Source organism: Oryx dammah, unplaced genomic scaffold, assembly GCF_014754425.2.
Source record: "Oryx dammah isolate SB20612 unplaced genomic scaffold, SCBI_Odam_1.1 HiC_scaffold_5, whole genome shotgun sequence".
Classification (NCBI taxonomy): Eukaryota; Metazoa; Chordata; class Mammalia; order Artiodactyla; family Bovidae; genus Oryx; species Oryx dammah.
Genome location: NW_024070189.1, coordinates 57,960,088 through 57,977,197, shown reverse-complemented (window position 1 = coordinate 57,977,197; position 17,110 = coordinate 57,960,088). Strand labels below are relative to the sequence as shown.

The following is a 17,110-nucleotide window of genomic DNA, read 5'->3' as shown; positions in this document are numbered from 1 at the left end:
GTAAGTGCTGTGTGGAACCAGAGTTTTTACTGAAGGAGAAGGGAAATGTAAGAAGGATCCCAGTGCCCCTGGATTTTGACTGGAATTGTTAGAATAAACTCAAGGATCCAAATCTACTAAAAGAGCCCAGGAACACAGACACCTTGTAGCAGTGGACGTCTTTGACATAGATTGGTTTCTAAATGCTATCCCCACTAAGGAACCAGAGAGCCTTGGAGAAAGACCTGCTTCAGGCAGGTCCAGGCAACAGAAGTATAAAATCAGTCTGAGGCATCACACATTTCTAAAAAGCAAAGAATACTTGAAGAATGGGGAGATCATGTCAAAGGACACAGAGCTTAACTGAAAGGTGTATCATTGGGCAAACTGAAAAGATGTTGAACAAAGAAAATGATGGTAACGCACCCTCCAGAATGGGAGAAAATATCTGCAAACAAAACAACTGACAAGCAATTACTCTCCAAAGTATACAAACAGCTCTTGCAGCTCAATATCTGCCTCCTGAGAAATCTGTATGCAGGTCAAAAAGCAACAGTTAGAACTGGACATGGAATAATAGACTGGTTCCGAATCGGGAGAGGAGTACATCATGGCTGCATATTGTCACCCTGCTTATTTAACTTATATGCAGAGTACATCATGCGGAATACCGGGCTGGATGAAGCACAAGCTGGAATCAAGATTGCTAGGAGAAATATTAGTAACCTCAGGTATGCAAATGACACCACCCTTATGGCAGAAAGAAGAAGAACTAAAGAGAATCTTGATGAAAGTGAAAGAGGAGAGTGAAAAAGTTGGCTTAAAGCTCAACATTCAGAAAACTAAGATCATGGCATTGGGTCCCATCACTTCATGGCAAATAGGTGGGGAAACAGTGGAAACAATAGCTGACTTTATTTTTCTGGGCTCCAAAATCACTGCAGATTGTGACTGCAGCCATGAAATTAAAAGATGCTTACTTCTTGGAAGGAAAGTGATGACCAACTTAGACAGCATATTAAAAAGCAGAGACATTACTTTGCCAACTCTTGTTGGCATAGTTGTTCTTTCTGCCATAAGGGTGGTGTCATCTGCATATCTGAGGTTATCAGATGACAGAGAATGAGATGCTTGGATGGCATCATCGACTCAATGGACATGAATTTGAGCAAACTCTGGGACATAGTGAAGGTCAGAGGACCCTGGTGTGCTGCAGTCCATGGGGTCGCAGAGTTGGATCTGACTTAGCGACTGAATAACGATCTAAAAACATTCAGAGTTCTGGAGCTCTCACTTAGTTACAATTGGATCTCTTTCTTTGAGCACAGGGCCACACAGAGACCCCTCTGACCCTTGCCAGTGCAAGTTTGGAGGCCAGAGGCCAGGGCAGTGCCATCTGGCATGAGAGCTTCCTTCAGCTGCCTTGGGTATTATCCACAGCAGGAGGAATCAAGGTTCTGACTTTCTACCTGTTTTGAAGACAAACCCACTCCTGAAGCCCATGCTTCTCAGATCAGAACCCAGTGCTGACAATTGTGCTGCTAATGCTGCCAGTTCTCACGTGGGACTAGGCACTGCGAAAACCAGAGGGAGACAAGAATGTCTAAAATATAACACTTGAGTTGAAGGGTAGTCATGTTTCCCTGTGGCCAAGATGGGTACTCTTGGACCACGGGAAGTTTAGCTAGAGCCTACTAGATTTTTTTAAGTTTAAAAGTTGGCTACTTTCTATCACTAAGATCAGAAACACAATGCTCTAATCAGAAACTGTGGACATTTTGAAATATCCTAATATTTAAGAGGAAATTAAAACTAAGTCTTGCTTGCTATCAATGTTAAAAATCACGAATAGACACACCATACTGAGTCACTGTAATAATTCTCTAGCCTTCATTCACTGAATCTCTGCAGATTTAATTTGGCATCAAATAACAGCCCATTCTTCTCTGCCATAGTGGTCGTTGGGAGCTGATGAGGGAGACAGATAGCACCTTAGCTACAAAACAAAGATTTCAGGTGACTGTTTTAGAAAAAGTCTGGAAACATGCAAGTCTGATCTGTTTTTCTGAGCAACACTAAGCAAAATTGGAAACTTTCACTGTGATATTTTATCTTAAATCAACTCAAGTAGGAGTTAGGATACTGGAGTTAGCTTCTGGTTATGTCCCTAACACTTAGCAGTTACTTATAGTTTCTCTGTCTGCAAATGAAAAATAAAACTGTCCCAAAGTGTCAAAGGGGATTTCTGAAACATTGTTGACTTGAGACCAGGGTATTTCAACCTCAAATTTGGAGAGAATGTTCACATATTCAGATCCAGAACTTATTAACTAATAGGCAAGGAATGGGAACTGCTCTTCTCAGAAGAGACCTCACGTAAGCAAAGAGGAGAGCCAGAAACAGATGCCAAATTTAAAGGAGACCCAGTGAGTAATGTCTAGAAAATGAATTAGATATTTAGAAGGACATAATGCCCAAGGGGGGGTGGACAATATTTTGTAAGAAGCATGCAAAGGTGATGATGGGGAGTTAGTTCACCTCATACCATTTCACCTCCAGTCAAATCTCCAGATACCAATTTGCCAAATTAATTCACCTAAAATTAGCATTTTCTGGAGCAGTGGTTCTCAATCCTAGCTATAAATTAGGTGGTTCTCATTTGGGAAATTTTAAAAAACATTAATAAATATTTCAGGTAGGCATTCAGACAGGGTCCAGTATTCTAAACAGAAAACACTAAATCATTCATATTAATAACCAAAAGAACAAAATTGCTTGACATAAAAATTGAATAAGTAATGTATTCCCATGGCACAATACTGTAAAACTACAAAATTATATAAAATAAGGATAAGCCTCCATCTCATGCACTTACCAAAGCCACCATGTCCTCTTCAGAAATAACCCACTGATGCCAAGTCCTCATGCCTTTCATGAATATTCTCTACATACACCAGCATATATGTACATGTGCACACGTAAGATCTTTTCATATACAGGTACCTTATATACTGGCTGTATACTATCCCATTATATAGATACATTAACAAGCCCATATTTGGGGGAATTTAGTGTGTTTTTTTTTTTAATTCCTGACTGATATATAATGCTGCAATGCATATTCTTTTGCAGCCATCATTTCACCCATGCTAAACCATTAGAATGTATCTTTAAAATAAACTCCTAAAGTGGAATTGTTAGGTCAATATTTTTGAGTTGTAGTAAATACTATCAAATTAGTTTCTGCAAAAATTTTAATAAATACTGTCAAATTACTTTCACCAATTTATATTCCATTAGCAATATGTCTGAGCTCAAATTACTTTCAAAAGCAAATCCTGAGCAGGGTTGTGTATAGGCAACTAGTTGGAGGTTTGAGGGCTGTACCCTGAAGGTCTGCAAACCTTGTACTTGCTCAGCCACAAGACCGAAGAACATGCCTAGAAGCAGTGACAGAGATATCAACAATTTGTTGAAAAGGGAAACTTACAACTCAGAAGCAAAGTCCTGGAGTGACACCTCACCATGTATAGCAGATGGGCTGGCAGGACTTGGCAACAAAGATGGCTGCTGGGGAAAAGAAAGAGGTTCCCATTCATAGGGGGAGCTGATGTCCTTCTATTGAATTTGGCTCTTTGGTTACCAGGGAAACCAGCTGAGGAGACTGTTCCTTAGAGCCCCTCGGGTTAACAATCATCATGAGGGGCAGAGTCTTCTCTTTGGTAACCTGGAGGGGAGCTGTTCTGGTCTTAAGGATTAGAACAATCACCAGTCAGGGCAGGGGACAGACATGCAGGCAGTTACTGATTAGGCTGTATAATTAAGAGGGAAGGTCAGTCATGTGAGAAGAGTGCAGGTGAACCAGGAGATGGTTGAGCAGGGAATGTAGAGAGAGCAAGAGAACAGCCATCTTGAGTGGTCTCATCATACAGACGCGATCTAAAGGATCAGAAGTGAAGGACCAAGAAAAGCAAAACAGAGAAGAGCCAATGCAAGGCTGCATTATCTAGACCACCGCTGTGGGGATCTGGGGCCCCAGCCAGCTAGGACCTTCAGAGGAGGGTGTAAGATGCCTCCTGTAATTGTTCACACAAGGGTCAACAGGAGAAACATAGGTCCATCAGTCTTCATCCTCCACGGATTGAAGGTTAGCCTAGAGGTATTAAGTCCCATACTTCTAGAATAAACCTGTACCTTCAATCAACACTGACCCATGATGAGACTTCAAAAAAGCTCTAGGAAAGAAAGCAAAAGGCTTGGATGCATACTTGAAGCAATACACTGTCAGCTAGAAATGAGTCTAAGCCTACAGAGGATTTTTTGTTCTGTAGCAACAGCTGGAATCAGAGGTGAAGTTTAGAAGCTGTGAGATGAGGCACAAGATGTATCTGATATGTGGCATAGGACTTGCAGCCTTACGAACAATGTGTCATTATATGCCTTAATCATTTCTTCAATAGGTGAAAAAATGATATTTCACTGGAGTTCTATTTTGATTTTATTGAACACTTATATTCTCCTTTTCTGTGAAATGTCCTTTGCACAGTTTTCTATTAACTTTGAGAGTGCTTATCTTTTAATGTGTAGGAGATATTTATATGTATAGAAATTAGCCCTTTTCTATGACATTAATGGAAAGATATCTTCTGATTTTGTTCATAGTGGTTTTCACAATGTATTTTTTTTAAATTTGCCTATACAAAATATTTTTTGTCTTCTTAGTATTCTATCATACTTAGAAAATCTTTCCCCATTTTAAGATTTTTTAAAAGTCATCTATTTTGTGACAGAGAATAGCCCCCAAATTCTCTTCTCTTTAAACAGAGAACCCTGGGACTTCCCTGGCAGTCCAATGGTTAAGACTTTGCCTTCCAGTAGAGAGGTGAAAGTGAAAGCCGCTCAGTTGTGTCTGACTCTTTGCGACCCCATGGACTATACAGTCCATGGAATTCTCCAGGCCAGAATACTGGAGTGGGTAGCCTTTCCTTTCTCCAGCGGATCTTCCCAACCCAGGGATTGAACCCCTGTCTGTATCTGACTCTTTGCGACCCCATGGACTGCAGCACGCCAGGCTTCCCTGTCTATTCATCAACTCAGCTCAGCTGTTCTCTTCTAGGAGTTTTATGGTATCATTCTTATATTTAAGTCTTTAAGCCATTTTGAGTTTATTTTTGTGTATAGTGGGAGGGAGTGTTATAAGTCCTAATATCGGTTTCTCGTCTATTGTGTATACATGCCTCCTTTGTCCTAGACTGATATAGCTGTGTGGGTTTATTTCTGGGCTTGCTGTTCTATGCCACTGATCTATATGCCTGTTTTTGTGCCAATACCACATTGTTGCTTTTTTCTTCAAGATAATCATGACTAAGTGAGATGTGGAGATAGTCTTCAGTCTCCATGATTTATTATTTTTTTAAACTTCTATGTATTTAGTTTTTTGGTCAAGCTGGGTCTTCGTTGCTGGGTGCAGTCTTTCTTTAGCTGTGGCGAGCAGGAGCTCCTCTTCCTTGGGGTGCGTGGGCTTCTTGTTGCAGTGGCTTCTGTTGCTGCAGATCATAGGCCCCGGGCATATGGGTTTCAGTAGCTGTGGAGCAAGGGCTTAGTTGCTCCGCAGCGTGTGGGATCTTCCCAGACTAGGGATCAAGCTCATGCCTCCTGCATTGGCAGGCGGATTGTTATCCACTGTGCCGCCTGGATACAGTTGGTGCGGTGTCCCACATAGTTTTGATTCCTGTATCTTGTGGTACTCCCACTATAGTCTGGAGACCAGAAGTGTTACACCTCCTGCTTTGTTCTTTTCCATCAGGACTGGCATGGCAATTCGTGGTTCCATATAAATTTTAGGATTATTTGTCCTAGTTCTGTGAAAAATGTCATGGGTAATTTGATAGGGATCACATTAAGAATAAATTAAGTGTAAATTGCTTTGGGTGACATTTGAACAATATTAATTCTTCCAATCTAAGATCATGGATCTTCCCATTTCTTGGAATTATATTCAGTTTCTTTTATCAGTGTTTTATAGTCCTCAGTATATCTTAGGTTTGTTCCTAGCTATTTTGGTGTTTTGACTCGAATTTAAACAGGATTTTAAAAATTTCTTGCTGGTATTTGTTAATATGAAGAAATGCAACAAATTTCTGTATATTGTGTCCTGTTACCTTGATGAATTCATTATTAGTCCTAATAGTTTTTTGCTGTATGTGGCTTTTATTATGTTGGAATATGTTCCCGCTATACTCACTGATTTTTTTTTTTTAAATCATGAATTGATGTTCAGTTTGTCCAATGCTTTTTCTATATCTATTGAGATGATCTTGTGGCTTTTTGCCTTTCATTTTTTAACCCAGTGTTTCACACTGATTTGTGTATGTTGAATAATCCTTGCAACCCTGGAATGAATCTAGCTTGATCATGGTATGTGATTCTTTATGTAGTTTTTAATTCATTTTGCTGTTGAGGATTGCTGCATTGATATTCATCAAAGATACTGGCCTGTAATTTTCTTTTTTTGTAGTATCCCTGTCTGGTTTTGGTATCAGGGTGATGGTGGCCTCATAGAATGAATTTGGGAGTGTTCCTTCTTCAGTTTTTTGGAATGGCTTGAGAAAGGTAGATACAAGTTCTTCTTTGTGTGTTTGGTAGAACTCCCCAGTGAAGCCATTAGTACTGGACTTTTCTTTGCCAGGAGTCTTTTTTTGTTTGTTTTTGTTTTAATTACAGATTTTACTTCACTTCTAGTGATTAGTGTGTTCAAATTATCTGCTTCTTAATTAAGTTTTAGCTGGCTATAAGTTTCTAGAAACTGGTCCATTTCTTCTATGTTGTCCAATTTGTCGGCTTATAACTGTTAATAGTATTTTTGTGATTCTTTTGTTTTTGTAGTATCAGTTGTTTGTTCTCCTTTCATTTCTTTTTTTAATGGAGTATAGTTAATTTACAATGTGTTAGTTTCTGAAATCCCTGTTTTGCGTAGTTTAGCATGCTTTATATTATTCCATATATCTCAAATGTTGCTTTTATTATTATTTTTTCCATTTGTCTTCCTGTCTGCTGTTCTGATTGGGAGATTTCCATTACTCTACCTTCTAGATCATTTATTTGCTTTTCTGTGTCATTTATTCTGTTCATTGTTTCTAGACTGGTTTTTATCTTGGCAATTGAATTGTCTGTTTTTGACTGGTTGTCTTTGTAATTTTTAGTTCCTTGTTAGGGTGATCTGTATTTCTTTTCATAAACTCTCTTAAATCAGTGAGCATTTAAAAAAATTTATTCATTTTATTTTCTGTCGCTCTGAGTCTTTGTTGCTACACACTGGCTTTCTCTAGTTGTGGTCTGTGGACTTCTCGTTGCACTGGCTTCTCTTGTTGCAGAGAGGACTGGCTCTGGTTACAGGGGCTACAGTAGTTGCAGCTCACAGGCTCAGTAGCTGTGGCGCACCGGCTTAGTTGCTCTGCAACATGTGGGATCTTCCTGGACCAGGGGAACTCATGTCCCCTGCACTGGCAGGCGGATTCTTACCAACGGTACCACCCAAGAAGTCCACCACCTTTTCCCCCACAAGTTTATTGAATTTGCATTAGTATTTTTATTATCAAGGAGGTATTTCCCTGAGGAAGAACTCTATCCTGGAAGCCAATGCCCCAGGCCTGCCCAGTCTTTCTCTTTGTCCTTTTAATTTCAAGGAGCTGTATTACCACCTTTTTGAAATCCGGGTCTGGTAGACTGAGCTGTTTTATTATTCATTCTTTCAGGGAATTTCTCTTGTTCTTTTAATTGAGAGTACTCTGCCTTTTCATTTTACTTATATTTCAATTACCTTTCATTTCTCTGACTCTATGAATTTAGGAGAAACAACAGTTATCTACTGTGGTCTTGAAGGGGTGTTTATGTGGAAGCATCCCCATGTAGGCTGTATGTACAGCGTTTTTGGTGTGAGGGCTCGTTTTGGTATGGATACTAACCTCATCTTGCCTCATCTTTGCCTCATCTTTCCTTTTGCTGGCTGTTATCCCCGAGGTAGCAAGGGAAGGCGTGGTTAGTACCTAAGGGCCTGTGCAGGGTGTGAGGTGAGGCTTCCCCTCTGCTCCATGACAGGGGTGGAGTTTGCTCCCCAGATGTTGGATTAGAAGCCCTTAGGCTTGGGTCCAGGCAGGCTCCATTGTTTTGAGTGCGTGCCCCCAGGTGAGTGTCGAAGCAGGTGAGGCCTGTGCACTGCCTGGGTTGGCTGCGGTTTGCCCAGAAGCAGTCCAAGGTCATGTCCCTTCCTGTGTTGCGTTCCTCCCAGGTCTAGTGCTAAGGCTGTGGTGTGGAGTAGGTTGGGGGTTAGGGCGTCGTGACTGCGGAACGGAGGCGGTTGCGCTGCCCCCAGGTCTGGGCTGTCTCTGTGGCAGTCATCTCCCAGGACCTGTCTACCCCAGATCTAGCGTGAGGCTGCGTTGTGGAGCGGGTGGAGCCGGGGGGTGGGAGGGCTGATCTCGCAAGAGCTAGAGCGCTGACAAGGCCACTAGTCATCTGGCCCAGACCACACTCTATGCAGAAGCGTGGCTAAAACGCGCCTGTCTGCCCAAGACTCGCTGCTCACGCCCTTGTGGCACCGCCCTGTGCATGTTGTGACAGTGTCCTCCCAGGCTCCACCCAGATCACAACCTACCTACCCCAAGTCTGTCTCTGCGTAGCTTGACCCGCTCTTTGCCCAGATCGTGCGCCAGGCTGAGGTGTGGAGTGAGCTGGACTGGGGTGTTAGTCCCTTCGTATAGAGACGCATAGCAAGGCTGCAGACACCAGTGCATGGCTCTCTCCATCCTGATTGTTAGCAAGCCAGCTTGTGCGCACTTTTGAAGGGGGCTTGACCCCTCTGCACAGGACACCACGGTTGGGATGCCCAGGCTGTGGCATGTCCTGCTGGCTCCCCAGGACAAGGATCTGCCTGTGTAGACCTTCTCTTCATCGAGATCCCTCCCAGGGGTGTAGTTTTGACCTGGTAACTCCCCCCCGCCATCTTACCCGGTTACATGGAGATCTTTCTTTCAGTTTTCATTGCTTAAGAGTTATTTTGCCAGTTTCCAGCTAGTTTTTTATGAGGATTGTTCCACATGTTTTTGAAGTGTTGTGGAGGAGGGTGAGCTCCTCCTACTCTACCGTCTTGATCCTCTTGTCCTACTGGGTCATGAGAGAGATTTATGCTGGGATTAGAATTTTTTATTTAAATATAGTTGATTTACAATATGTCAACCTCTGCTGTACAGCAAACTGACTCAGTTATATACTTCTATGCATTTAAAAAAATATTAATCTTTTTGCCAGTTTATACATTCTTTTTTTATATTCTTTTCCATTATGGTTTATCTCAGGAGATTGGTTATAATTCCCTGTGCTATACAGTAGGGCCTTCTTTTTTAGACTTAGAATTTTAAATAACTGAATTAACTGTAATTTTATATCAGACAGTGACAATGTCATTTCATTGTATTTTGTCTTCCACTGTTGCTTCTGGGAAATAAGTTCTCTGCTATTACTTAAAAAGAAATCAATGTCTTATAATCTTTTTACCTTCAGTATTCTCCATCTCACTATGATCACTATATGTGTTTATCTTACATGAGATTCATTTCACTTCTTGAATTAGTAGCTTGGTGTTGTGAAAAATTCTAATTATCTCCTTAAATACTGCTTTCATCCCTTGTTATTTATCCTTCTTGGACTCCAGTTAGAAAAAAGTGAAATAATATGTCTAGATCTGTCTCTCCATCTTTTATCTTTTTACTACATTTTTTTTGTCTTCCAGTCTATTTCATCTGCTGATATGTTCTTAAAACTACCCATTAAAAAAACCTATCCATTGAATTTTAAACTTTCATTTATTACAACTTTAGATTTCTAGAAGTTCTGTTTATTCTTTACTCAAATACACTTGCTCATTCTTCATGATTTTTGTTCCCTCCGCTTATTTTCAAACACTTATTTCCTTCAGTTCAGTTCAGTCACTCAGTCATGTCCGACTCTTCGCGACCCCATGAACCGCAGCACGCCAGGCCTCCCTGTCCATCACCAACTCCCGGAGTTTACCCAAACTCATGTCCATTGAGTCAGTGATGCCATCCAACCATCTCATCCTCTGTTGTCCCCTTCTCCTCCTGCCTTCAAACTTTCCCAGCATCAGGGTCTTTTCAAATGAGTCAGCACTTTGCATAAGGTGGCCAAAGTATTGGAGTTTCAGCTTCAACATCAGTCCTTCCAATGAACACCCAGGACTGATCTCCTTTAGAATGGACTGGTTGGATCTCCTTGCAGTCCAAGGGACTCTCAAGAGTCTTCTCCAACACCACAGTTCAAAAGCATCAATTCTTCGGCACTCAGCTTTCTTTATAGGCCAACTCTCACATTCATACATGACCACTGGAAAAACTATAGCCTTGACTAGATGGACCTTTGTTAGCAAAGTAATGTCTCTGCTTTTGAATATGCTGTCTAGGTTGGTCATAACTTTTCTTCCAAGGAGTAAGCATCTTTTGATTTCATGGCTGCAACTTTGTGTTTGATAATTCCATTATCTGACATCACTGCATGTCTGCTTCAGCTACTGGAGCTATTCTTATTTCTGCTGATTCTCACTCGGTATCTTGTTTCCCTGTATGTTGAACTTTTTTTTTTCTTTTTAATGGTAAGTTGTTCACTTTTGTTGGAATTCTATATTTGAAAATAACTTGAAGCCTAGGATGAAGATGGGTTATTCTAGAGATAATTTATTTTTTTTACCACATTCCAGGGGTACTACCAATTTGATATCAATATAAAGTTATAATTCTCTGAGGGTTTCATTCCTTCATCACTATCCCTTACCAAGTGTCCAGGTCCAGTCCATACAAGATACAAACTTAAATGAGGGTTTAGAAGTGGTTCCAAATTCTTAGTGGTGATTCCTATCCCCCACCCTCCTTGCCCTACTTCCAGGCTCAGGGCTAGTGTTTCAGGCAGTTTTCATTGTAGTCCCTGAGTGGAAGTTACATGTAGCTCTTGAACCAGTGAAGGGTATCACTTTCAGAGTCTCTTCTTTGAAAATCTCCCAGGAGACTTTCCATGTTGGTTGATTGTAAAACTTTTTCACCTAGTCCTTGTGCTAAGAGGCTATGAAAACTGAAGCTCAATTACTAAAGACAAATGGATACAAACAAACTACAGATACATGCAATATCATGGATGTGTTTCAAAGCATTATGCTAAATGAAGGATGCTCAATGCAAAAGGCCACATACTGTGTGATGATTCTACTTACACAGGAACAGGAATCAGATCAGTGTGGTTACAGGGCTGTGGGTGGGGTGAGAGACTGAATAAAAATAGGCATGAGGAAACTTTCAGGGGTGATGGAAATATTCTATACCTTGATTTTGTTGGTAGTTAGTGACTGTGTATGTTTGTCACTCATCAAACTGTATACTTTAAAACAGTGACTTTTACTGCATGGCAGTTATATCTCAATAAAACTGACTTTAAATGAAACATCTCCCTTTCTTACTTACACACACACTCACACACAAACAGACACGTACACACATACCCCTAAAGGTCAAACGTACTTACATCTCTGAATGTCTCAGGGTAAAGCTGATATGGGTGGTCTGATTATCTCTGGATTACTAGAGGCAAAATTTGTCTGTTCAGTGCTATATCCCTGGCACATAGAACAGTCCTAAAAATATTATAGGACCTCTATAAATACTGGCTAATTGACTGAATTAATAAATGTTAAGCAATGACCTGCTAACTTTTAAAGATCAAAAAACTTTTTATGAGTGCCAAAGATCTTTGTCATAAGAAAAGTAGTAGACTTGGAGTAGGAATCTGATTTCTATGACAATTTGTTTCTAACTTGGAGTTAAGACATCCTATTTCTCTGGGCCTGAAGTTTCTTTACATATAAGATGAAACCTATACTAGGTGTTGTCTCAATTTCTCACAGGAAAAACAACCTACAATTTTCACTCTCCATATATATTCTCTTTTCATTTGCCTCTTCCAAATCTAGAGGTCCAGAAATAATAAGAGGATGAATCATCAGTGACATGTTATCTTGAGTTTATTAAATTTTAGAAATTAATTTCCTCAATTTTCATATTTGGAGCATATCAAAAATAAGGCATCATTTAATACATATTTATTAATACATTATTAATTTTTCATGACTGTTATTGTGGAATTGGGGTAAGCAGAAATGCTTAACATGTACAAGTATTCTCCAGAGCCTCATGAGAATAAACTAAGGAACAATCGGAATAGTCAGGCAATCTTGGAAGGATTAGGGAACAATACTTTTAATTTCTTAATTGAAGTAGAGTTGATTTACAATGTTGTGTTAATTTCTGCTCTACAGCAAAGGTGATTCAGTTATACATACATATAGTCAAGGCTATGGTTTTTCCAGTGGTCATGTATGGATGTGAGAGTTGAACTGTGAAGAAAGCTGAGCGCTGAAGAATTGATGCTTTTGAACTGTGGTGTTGGAGAAGACTCTTGAGAGTCCCTTGGACTGCAATGAGATCCAACCAGTCTATTCTAAAGGAGATCAATCCTGGGTGTTCTTTGGAAGGACTGATGCTAAAGCTGAAACTCCAATACTTTGGCCACCTCATGTGAAGAGTTGACTCATTGGAAAAGACTCTGATGCTGGGAGGGATTAGGGGCAGGAGGAGAAGGGGATGACAGAGGATGAGATGGCTGGATGGCATCACCAACTCGATGGACATGAGTTTGGGTGAACTCTGGGAGTTGGTGATGGACAGGGAGGCCTGGTGTGCTGCGATTCATGGGGTCACAAAGAGTCGGACACAACTGAGCAACTGAACTGAACTGATATGTATATATACACATTTAAAAAAATGTTCTTTTCCATTATGGTTTATCACAGGATATTGAATATACTTCCCTGTGCTATAGTAGGACCTTGTTGTTTATCCATTCTCTATATAATAGTTGGTATCTGCTAACCCCAACTTCCCATTCCATCCCGTCCCTGCTGGCAACAAGTCTAGAGAACACTTGTAAAATGTATCTAAAATTACCTGAAAAGAATTTCAAAAATATTAATAAAATTTGCAGTAATAATCTGTATTAGCTATTACATATAACTAATGACTATTGATTATTACATAAAAATACTTTTTAAAAGTTGATATTTATCCGTAATAATGAGTAATCAATTTCTAAGGAAGTTTGAAATTCAGTAAGTAGTATTGAGACAGATTACCCTAAAAGACAGAAGAAAAGATAAAGTTTATTCCCTTTCTCACAGTGTTCTTAAATACTGCACTAGCCTTCCATTCTTCCATGGCCTCTAAACCTGTGTACATGCTCTTCCCTATTACTGAGTCACTGTTGCCCTTCCTGGATAACTTCTTATCTTTCAGAGTCCAGTCTTTCATAACCTTGCATCCCCCACCTAGAATTTTGAGTTCTTCTATTATGCTGTATTCTTCTTATGATATCTGTAACATATTTACTGTTAAAAATTTAATTGCCTATCTTACCTTTAGGACCCTAGTTTTTTGAGGCTGAAATGGTATCCATCTCATCATAATTTCTGGCCCTGAGAAGGCCAAACACATAGAAGGTGCTTAATAATGAGTAACTGAAAGGCTATAGTGCTGATTGTTAGGTGAAATGAAACTTTAGAAGTCCCTTGATTTAACACGTCCATGAAAAAGAGCTAGCTTACATTATATATATATATATATATATATATATATATATATAAAATTTATTTTTAGTTGAAGGATAATTGCTGTACAATATTGTGTTGGTTTCTGCCAAACCCAAACATGAATCAGCCATAGGTGTACCTATGTCCCCTCCCTCTTAAACCTCCCCCACCATCCCACTCCTTTAGGTTGTTATAGAGCCCTGGTTTGAGTTCCGAGTCACACAGCAAATTTCCACTGGCTATTTTACATATGATAATATATATGTTTCCATGTTACTCTCTCCATACATCCCACCCTACATCCATAAATCTGTTCTCTGTCTGTGTCTCCATGGTTGCCCTGCAAATAGTTTCATCAGTACCATCTTTCTAGATTCCATATACATGTTAATACATGATGTTTGTTTTTCTATTTCTGACTTATTTCACTCTGTGTAATAGGCTCTAGGCCCATCTACCTCATTAGAACTGATTCAAATGCATTCCTTTTTTATGGCTAATATTCTATCGTATATATGTATCAGAGTTTCTTTATTCATTTATCTGTTGATGGACAACTAGGTTGCTTCCATGTTCTAGCTATTGTAAACAGTGCTGCAGTGAACTTTGGGGTACATATATCTTTTAAAATTTTGGTTTCCTCAGGGTATATGACTAGGAGTGGGATTGCTGGGTCATATGGTGGTTTTATTCCTAGCTTTTTAGGAATCTCCATACCTTCGTCCATAGTGACTGTATCAGTTTACATTCCCTCCAAGAGTGCAAGAGGGTTCTCTTTTCTCCACACCCTCTCCAGCATTGTTTGTAGATTTTTTGATGATAGCCATTCTGACCTGTGTGAGGTGATATCTCACTGTAGTTTTGATTTGCATTCCTCTAATAAGCAATGAGTATCTTTTCATGTGTTTATCAGCCATCTGTATGTCTTCTTTGGAGAAATGTCTGTTTAGGTCTTTTGCCCACTTTTTGATTGGGTTGTTTTTCTGGTATTGAGCTATAGGAGCTGCTTGTATATTTTGGAAATTAATCCTCTGTCAGTTGTTAAATTTACTATTATTTTCTCCCATTCTGAGGGTTGTCTTTTCACCTTGTCTATAGTTTCCTTTGCTGTGCAAAAGCTTTTAAGTTTAATCCGAGCCTACTTATTTTTGTTTTTATTTCCATTACTCTAAGGAGGAATACAACATCACCACAGATGGTGACTGCAGTCATGAAATTAACAGACACTTGCTCCTTGGAAGAAAAGTTATGACCAACCTAGACAGCATATTAAAAAGCAGAGATACTACTTTGCCAACAAATGTCCGTCTAGTCAAAGCTATGGTTTTTTTCAGTAGTCATGTATGGATGTTGAGAGTTGGACTATAAAGAAAGCTGAGCGCCAAAGAATTGGTGCTTTTGAACTGTGGTGTTGGAGAAGACTCTTGAGAGTCCCTTGGACTGCAAGGAGATCCAATCGGTCCATCCTAAAGGAAATCAGTTATGAATATTCATTGGAAAGACTGATACTGAAGCTGAAACTTAAATACTTTGGCCACCTGATGCAAAGAACTGACTCATTTGAAAAGACCCTGATGCTAGGAAAGACTGAAGGCAGGAGAAGGGGATGACAGAGGATGAGATGGTTGGATGGCATCACCGACTCAATGGACATGAGTTTGAGTAAACTCCTGGAGTTGGTGACGGACAGGGAGGCCTGGCATGCTGCAGTCCTTGGAGTCTTGCAGAGTCAGACACGACTGAGTGACTGAACCGAACTCTAGGAGGTGGGTCATAGAGGATCTTGCTGTGATTTATGTCAGAGTGTTCTATGTTTTCCTCTAAGAGTTTTATAGATTCTGGCCTTACATTTAGGTCTTTAATCCATTTTGAGTTTATCTTTGTGTATGGTGTTGAGAGTATTCTAATTTTATTCTTTACACCTAGCTGTCCAGTTTTCCCAGCAGCACTTACTGAAGAGACTCTCTTTGCCCCATTGTATATTTTTGCTTCCTTTGTCAAAAATAAGGTACTCATAGGTGTGTGAGTTTATTTCTGGGCTTTCTATCTTGTTCCATTGGTCTATATTTCTGTTTTTGTGGCTTAGGCTTTTTTTTTTTTAGTGATTGAATTATAAAACTCCTTTATTTGGCCCATGAGAAGGATTTAAAAACACTGTGGCATGGACAATTTGCAAGAATAGGAGGCCTAGTGATTATGATTGTAATGATCAGAAACAGCTTAACATGGCATATAAACAAGTGAACATAAAAACTAGTTTGTGAACTAGGTCTTAGAAAATGCTTTGAAAGCCACTGGTTCAGACAAAATAGGAAGTTCAAATGAGGATCTCTACATCAAGGAAGTTTATGTTTCTATTTTGAGGCACAGTAGGCATCTGTAATTACCTCAAAGAGGAAAAGAGTTTCCCAATTAGGGAAATCATAGGCAGAGGGTTAAATACTATCCACAGAGCTACAAAGAAACTGCCTCAGTATATCCTTCAGGCAGTCACCATTACAGTCAAGTACCTATATACTTTGATCTAATATCAAGGAATTTAGAATTTATTACATGTATATAGGCCATCAAAGCTAGAAGTTCATGTAATCTCTACTTCAAATGGTAGTATTTAAAAGAAATCCAAGCTGCATAATATTTTCACAATAGGTTGTCACATTAAATCAAGTTTTAATCACTTCATTGAATCTACTCTGCCAAGGTCACAAAGGACCTCCATCTTTGAACCTCAAGTTTCATCTCACTAAATACAGCTGTATTGCCTTCTTCCTTCTTGACACAATTTCTCCACATGACTTTTGGAACACTTTGTTGTCTGATTTTCTGTGACCCAACTGGCTACTCCCCCTCAGTCTCCTTTGCTGACTTCTCTCCATTTCCTAGACCTCAAAAGGCTGATGTACCCTAGCATTGGCCCTCTTTTCTAACTACGTTAATCCCCTAAGTGATCTTATTAAATTTCATTGCTTTAATTATAGTTTTCCTAATCTTTTCTCAGGTCTTTCTAGATGTGATATCTCCCCATAAGTCCACAGACCCAAATAACTAGTAGCTCAATCAACATAACTTATGTTTAACACGCATTTCAAATTGTGCATGGCCACAATTCTCAATCTTTTTCATACTAAAACTAACCCTGAACTTCCATAACAGTAAATGGCACCACCAATAACAAAAATACCCCAAACAGAGGGCCATTTTTCTTTAACATTATATAAGACCATTATCAAGTCATGTCAAATTTTATCTTTAAAATATGAATCAAATCCAACCAATTTATGTTAACTCCAGCACTATCACCCTAATTCACACTATCACTATTTAAAATTAAAATTAATTGGTGGATAATTACGGTGGTTTTTGCTATGCATTGACATGAATCAGCCACAGGTGCACATGTCCCACCCATCCCGAACACCCCTCCCAACTCCC

At 39.6% G+C, this 17,110-nt stretch overlaps 1 long non-coding RNA gene across 1 annotated transcript; it reads right to left on the bottom strand.

The window, feature by feature from the left end:
- Positions 1-408: 408 nt before the first annotated feature.
- On the bottom strand, positions 409-16,724 carry LOC120863551. The gene is made up of 3 exons (XR_005721024.1): positions 16,712-16,724; positions 4,203-4,212; positions 409-494 (listed from the first exon to the last, which is right to left on the bottom strand). It is a non-coding gene; the product is annotated as an uncharacterized LOC120863551 (long non-coding RNA).
- Positions 16,725-17,110: the final 386 nt, after the last annotated feature.